At 37.6% G+C, this 7,159-nt stretch overlaps 1 long non-coding RNA gene across 1 annotated transcript; it reads right to left on the minus strand.

Annotated features, from left to right (window-relative positions):
• Positions 1 to 3,028: 3,028 nt before the first annotated feature.
• On the minus strand, positions 3,029 to 6,573 carry LOC142470817 (uncharacterized). The gene is made up of 3 exons (XR_012789342.1): positions 6,391 to 6,573; positions 3,346 to 3,522; positions 3,029 to 3,258 (listed from the first exon to the last, which is right to left on the minus strand). It is a non-coding gene; the product is annotated as an uncharacterized LOC142470817 (long non-coding RNA).
• Between the last annotated feature and the right edge of the window lie 586 nt (positions 6,574 to 7,159).

Below are 7,159 nucleotides of genomic sequence, written 5' to 3' on the forward strand. Positions count from 1 at the left end.
GTTGCTGGGAGTGGGAGTGCTGTTGCTGGGAGTGGGAGTGCTGTTGCTGGAAGTGGGAGTGCTGCTGGTGGCTCAGTTGCTGATGGGGTGTCTGGTGGTGGTGTGCTTGCTGGTGGCCAGCTTTTGGAGTCTCTTCCATTGGAAGAAGGAGAGTCCAGTCAGCACCAGCCAAGCTCTGAGCCTAAACCTGGTCGGAAGAAACATGTGGAGAAGCCACGTAATCCTCGCTTCAATGACCAGGAAAATAGAGCTCTTGTCACTGGGATTCTGGAGCACTATGACAGTCTCTATGGACATTTACTATGTAAGTGTACTTTTCCATTTATTCTTCAAATACATGTGATCCTAGGTCATGTGAGTTTTGTTCATATGCAAATATGGGTACAGAATATCTTTCTATGTTAATTAGTGCGGAAACACAGCTTTTTATCATGCGTTACAAGGACAACAAAACTCAGGCGTACAATTTGCGATAACTGCATACAATATTAATGCAACCTTGCTTACATGTATAGGTTTAGTAGTGAATGCTCATGTGCTTCACATATTACACCTAAAACAGCATGTTTGCTTTCTCTTGGAACAGCTAGCAGTGTAGGAAACTGGTGCTTGTATTATTATTAATTAACCTCATATATTGTCTATGTTTTTCAAGCGCGGACAAGTTCATCAAGCAAAAAAGAAATGTGGTGTCAATGCGTGTGGGAATCGTGTCAGGGACAAGCGGAATTGTCACAAGAGATTTGACGATATTAGGACAAAATTAAAGAAGAAAATACAAGACCAACGCGTGCATGCTACTGGCACTGGAGGTGGCCCGCCAGCACAGCGTCTGATATTAACTCCATTGGAGGAGCTGCTTCGGGGAAAATTACTTCCCGTCGTCGTCGAGGGTTTGCCCGGTGACAGGGACATCGGAATTTATCCCTCACAATTTCCACCAGGTGAGAAATGGTACTGTACTAGGCGTGTCGTTGATTACAGTTATTTTAAACATTTACGCTGTTTTTTATAGTGTCTTCCCAATATAAACATACCTACATCTATATATGTATATGTGTGTTTCTATATATAGGAACCATGTTAAAAATGGTTATTGAGGCAAAAAGTGACACTGTGTGCTCATTTGCATGTCATTTCCCAGAATCCCTTGCTGCAGTGGAAGTGCTGTATGCTGGGTGATGCTGGTGAAAGGCGGGGTTGCAGACCTGGCTAAGACATGCAGATGAGCATACAGTTATATTTGCATATATATATATATGTATATGTGTGTCAAATTAGACATATATGTTGTAGTCCTACTAAAAGCAGTAACTAATATACCACGTTGCATTGCGTGGTCATTTGCATGTGAATTCCCACAATGCTTTGCTGCAGTGGAAGCAATTTATGGTGGGCGAAAATGGGGAACAACAGGGTAGCACACATGTGTAACACATACTAATTAGAAATTATTACTAGCTACTGTTGCAGAACATAAATATGTATAATATTAATGTGTATATTATTTATTTCACTCATACAAACACGACATTACTGGCTATTATAATCATGCATCGAATATATTGCATGCAACGGCCTACAAACATCAATTGCACTAACAAATGTCTAGTTGTTTATTAAAAGGTCCATTTTTGCTTTATGTCATATACAGACAGCATAATGAGGCACACGTAGCATATGTTATGTCATTGTGTTCATAACTTGAACACTTCACACGACTATTTAGCTCCTCTACCATTGTGTTAAAGCAGCTGCAATGAATATGTCATCACAGCATACACGTCAACAGAGGCGGTGGGGTTCAGCACACACACAAATTACAGGGTCATCTTACGGTGAACTTTGTTGACACCATTTTCACCTGCTTGAAGTAATTGAAAGGTCTGGCTGATTAGGGTTTTTGGGGGAGGGAATACCGTTCTTACAACCTGAATAGCAAAACTGAAGGTAATCACACTCATGTGAAAGGTTAAGTCTAGGTACTAAATCCCCCAAAAAGTCATTAGTTATGAAACCGTACGTCACACATTCGTTCACTCACATCTATAGTTTAACTGATATCAACACCACATTATCACACACTGCATGTGTTGTGCTGGTCAGTGGCAGCCACATTCAGCCGTGCCACAGCTTCTATTAATGTACCACACATATCCTCTAACAAAAAAGATTATTTTTGCAATATGACCACCTTCATGATAACCATTGTGAATGTTCATCTCATGATAGTTATGTACATTATTATACTGATATGACTACACAATATATGATTTGTATGTACAAATTTAATCATTTTATCCTAACGCATTACTGCAGAAACATAGTATGTTGTATGTTACTGAACTCAAAAGTTCTAAGTACACAGCCATGTACATTGTTAGTACAACTATTTATGTTCACTTTCACACACACATTTTCGCTTAAGGAAATGATGCTGTTAGTTAGTCATAAATACAGAACATACAATAACTGTATGTTCAATATTTACACATGTAAATTTACAACTTATATTATTGTTATATAGTTGCCCCTGGAGGACATGTGTCACCTGAGGCGGAACAAGTGTCTTCACCTGGGTCATGCAGCTCAACACACCTGGAAGGTAAGTGTATGAGGTGGTGGACATATAATATGTTCACTTCTAAATGTTATGTTGTCATGTTCATTATTTGTTTTGCACATGTTCTTTAAATAGGATTACTTAGTGTCAGTGAAAATGAACTTTTTAAACACAACATGTATTGTGTTTGTGAAGTTAAGTATCATGTAGGAGTTGAGAGTTTTGAGCAACTTTTCATTCATTCTTATTTCATACTGAGTCCAAACAGTATTCGTAAGTCAAGGTAGTTTTTAATGTGACGTTATTAAACGTATGGAAACATGTTAGGTGTTACTTATCACACAGTAGAATTACATAGTAAAACAGCAGAGATTAACATGCCATTTCATAATGTGTACATTTATTTATAGCACATGATGATGATGATGATGATGATGATGATGATGATGATGCCACCGTCATAGACACAGAAATACAATCAAGTGACCATGACGAGGTTCCCATTGAAAGAGTTACACAGCCAATTCGTCCATCAAGTAACACATACGATGCAATAGTAGCTTCAGAGGGAAAAATTGTGGAAGCTGAAAATCGTCGCCATTCTGATCTGATGACAGTGCTCCAAAGGATGATTTCACTGCAGGAACAAACGATAACTCAATTGGCACATCTCCACAGAGTCTTCATTGAAGTGCCTAAACAGATGCAAAAAATAAACACTTCATTAGAAGCAATGGTTGTGCAGCAAACACTAGCTAATTACTTGAGAATGACTACTGTACCCAATTTCAACTTCAACACCTCACAGGCAGGATCTTTACATGCTGGTAATTTTTCACCACATGCATCTGATCTTCATTCCCCAGGTCCGAATGTTACCGGTCAAGTAGCAGACATTTCTGTGCAGGTTCCTGACGACATCCTACCGCTGCCATCTGTAGAAAATCAGGAGCTGACACCTACAAAGGAGGCGACAAAAACAAAACAGCACAAGCAGTTACTACTGACCAGGAAAGATGAAACGGACCAACCATGTGTTGTGCACGGTGTACCAACTTGCTCACATGTGTCACTACCCACAAGCCCTGTCGGTGAACAGTCACTGCCCAAAAGCCCTTTCGATGAGTCACTGGCCACAAGCCCTGTTGGTGAGTCACTGCCCACAAGCCCTGTCGGTGAACAGTTACTGCCCAAAAGCCCTGTTGGTGAGTCACTGGCCACAAGCCCTGTTGGTGAGTCACTGCCCACAAGCCCTGTCGGTGAACAGTCACTGCCCAAAAGCCCTGTAGGTGAGTCACTGCCCAAAAGCCCTGTCGGTGAACAGTCACTGCCCAAAAGCCCTGTAGGTGAGTCACTGGCCACAAGCCCTGCCCGTGAAGTGCCAGAGGCCACTCAAAGTGGCTCTGTTGTGGCTAAAGTTGTTGCAAAACGAAAAAGGAAAATCCAAGAGACAACAAGCAGGCCTGTTACTCGCTCGCAAAAGGAATTTTTTTTTTTATAATTCACTAAATATGTCTTTGGCCTTGTTTTGTTGACTTCAGATTATCTAATTAATATTGTATGTATGCTGAAGACTGTGTTGTTTCCAAACTTTCAAGTATGTTCTTGTATACGTGAAGTTTTGGAAATGTTAACAGTCCTAATTAATGAATAATGTTATTAATATTGATGTATTAATCGTCTGTTCAGTAATGGTCCACCAGGAGCCAGTTGCTATGTTTAGAGAAGCTGCCATTGACTTACCTGCAAAACATTGTATTTGGGTGTGTTACTTGATGTAATCATTGCATGTGCATATTATTCACATGCAATTAAAAACACACATCTATTTAACTGCAAACATCTTTCTTGTCCGTGTACAGCAGGATTATGTGTAAAATATTACTTACCTTCGCCTTGCTTGGCCATTGTAATGTTGTCCTTTAATCATTTATGTGTTCTTGTTTCAAGAACATCTGTGAATGTATACTAATATATATGTAGTATGTATGGATATATGTACACACAGACACACACACACACACAGTGTGTGTGTGTGTGTATGTATGTATGTATATATATATATATATATATATATATATATATATATATTGGACTATCTAAACTGGTATAGATGTATTTACAAAAAACATACACTTCATGCTTCCTTGTGAAAACACAGTATTTTACTAATACAGGCCTAATGTTTGTGAACTATACTAACTGTGAGCCTATAACAGTATTGGCCTAAAACAAATGTTTATTACTTAATTCACTCATGTTTATCACCATTTAAATAGGTTTCATACAAGGCCTACTTACTGCCATCAATATGTTGTGTGTACTCCTGCATTATATATATATTATTGGTTTTAACACTACAGCCCTTCTAAATTAAAAAAAAAAACTTTTTTGATGGTAAATCACATTTACCAGACAGGTCAATGCAATAGGCCATAAAAGTTTAAGCCTCTATTATGTTAACCTTTAAATAAATCACACCAATATAAAAATCCCTCTTTACATATAAGCCCTTAAAAGTTGTAATATACACACACAGACATGTAAAGTTTGGTTTTACAGACATATTGTAATATATATAACTATATATATATATATATATATATATATATATATATATATATATATATATATATATATATATATATATATATATATATATATATTACTATATATATATATATATATATATATATATATTTATCTAGATATATATATATATTTATCTAGATATATATATATATATATATATATATATATATATATATATATATATATATATATAGATATATATACTACAATATACATATACCTATACATATACTACAATATACATATACACATTATATATATATATATATATTTATGAGACAGAGATATATATATATCTACATATACACACGTACTTAAACTGATGCAGACAGGGAGTTAACCAGACTTTCAAATACACACAGAAATTTATGAGGAAAAAAAACATTTACTTTTGCAGGTGTGTATGTATTTCATTATATGGCTGTGTAAGCACTATTTTCAGACAGTGGTCAATGTTATTTTTCCTCAACCCACAATGTTTCTTAATTAAAAGTCTACCAATGTTTTGAGAAAGTAGATAACATTTGCTACATGTTGGTCAGAAAAATGGCTATCACAAACCACAAATGTGAAACCAATTATTTCTACACATCCAATTGGTGCTTCAAACAAGGAGTACAAGTTGAAACTTTTTATGACCTTGAAAAGGAAAGACAGCAAATAGTTATCATTTGAACCGTTTCATTCTTATGAACAAAGAACAGAGAACTGCAGACATCTTTTCTGTTAATCTACAATGGCTGATGAATTATTAAAAAATATGCATCCGCACAGAGGCTACAAATTCATGATAGCAGAAGCGATTTTGTCCGCTTCGGGACACAAAGCCAACACGGGACAAATCTATGATTTGATTAGAGCCAAGTATCCTTATTACCAAGAACCTGGGCATGCGCGAAATTTTAAATCCTCAGTAAGATTCACTTTATCAACTAATGACTGTTTTGAACGTGTGCAGGATAAGCTACAAGACAGGTATGGTTTTTGGAAGATTGCTAAGGAAAAACATTTCACCGTGGACGAGGGCACACATATTGTGCTAAATGGCATATTTATTCCTAATGCCAATAGCAATGGATCCGCTACTATTGTTCCGTGTGAATCGATACCTGCTGCAATATCTGCACCCTCCATTCCTGAAACCCACATTGTACAAGAACATAACTACTATGATTATGTACCAAGCCTTTCAGCTGAAAATGCATTGGAATGGGTACCCGAAGAAATGAACCTACCTCCGGACCAATTGTTTGAAGAAAGCTGTGGCGATTCCTATGAGCGCTTCATGGAGGAGATGTGTGTCATACAGGATTCAGCGTTTGGGTCAAGCGTGGATGCAAATGCCTTGGTTTTCTGGAGCGACCAGTTGCAGGCAGACGAAGTGTTAATTCTACAAGAATGGTAAATATAACAATCGTTATGCGTTGACTCAGCGTTTAAATTATTTTTTTTTTTTCTAACCACCATTTTCACTTTAAATGCGTGGATACAGCGTAACATTGCAGACTGCATAACATGTAGCGAACACAAACAAATTGTTTCCTATTACAATATAGTAGAACCTGAAAGAGTAGTACACATTGCTGACGGAATAAATATACGTACTTTCCTATCCCTTTAAACATATTAGCAACATGTTACCATAACTCTAACACATACCTGTTTTGTTATCATGCAACATCTACAAAATAAAAGACCGGGTCCACCACGTATGACGTGGGACACTTGTCATGTGCCAAGGCGTCCTTAAAAAGGATTACGGATGTAAGTCCCGCCCCCAAGCGACGTGCGCGCGTCAAAGCCTATTGGCTGTGTTGTTTTATTATAGTTACGGTAACTGCACTGTGTCATGCGTGTGGCTCAGTGTTTGTGGGCGTACTCAGGGCGTTAGCCGAATGTTAATTGAGTGGGAGGAGTGTTTGCGTGCGCTTCACGCTGGCTTAACATGACGTCACACGTATTGCATTTGCGCATTGTGTTATCGGCCGTGCTTTCTGTCCACAC

The sequence above is a fragment of the Ascaphus truei genome, chromosome 1 (genome assembly GCF_040206685.1).
Source record: "Ascaphus truei isolate aAscTru1 chromosome 1, aAscTru1.hap1, whole genome shotgun sequence".
Classification (NCBI taxonomy): Eukaryota; Metazoa; Chordata; class Amphibia; order Anura; family Ascaphidae; genus Ascaphus; species Ascaphus truei.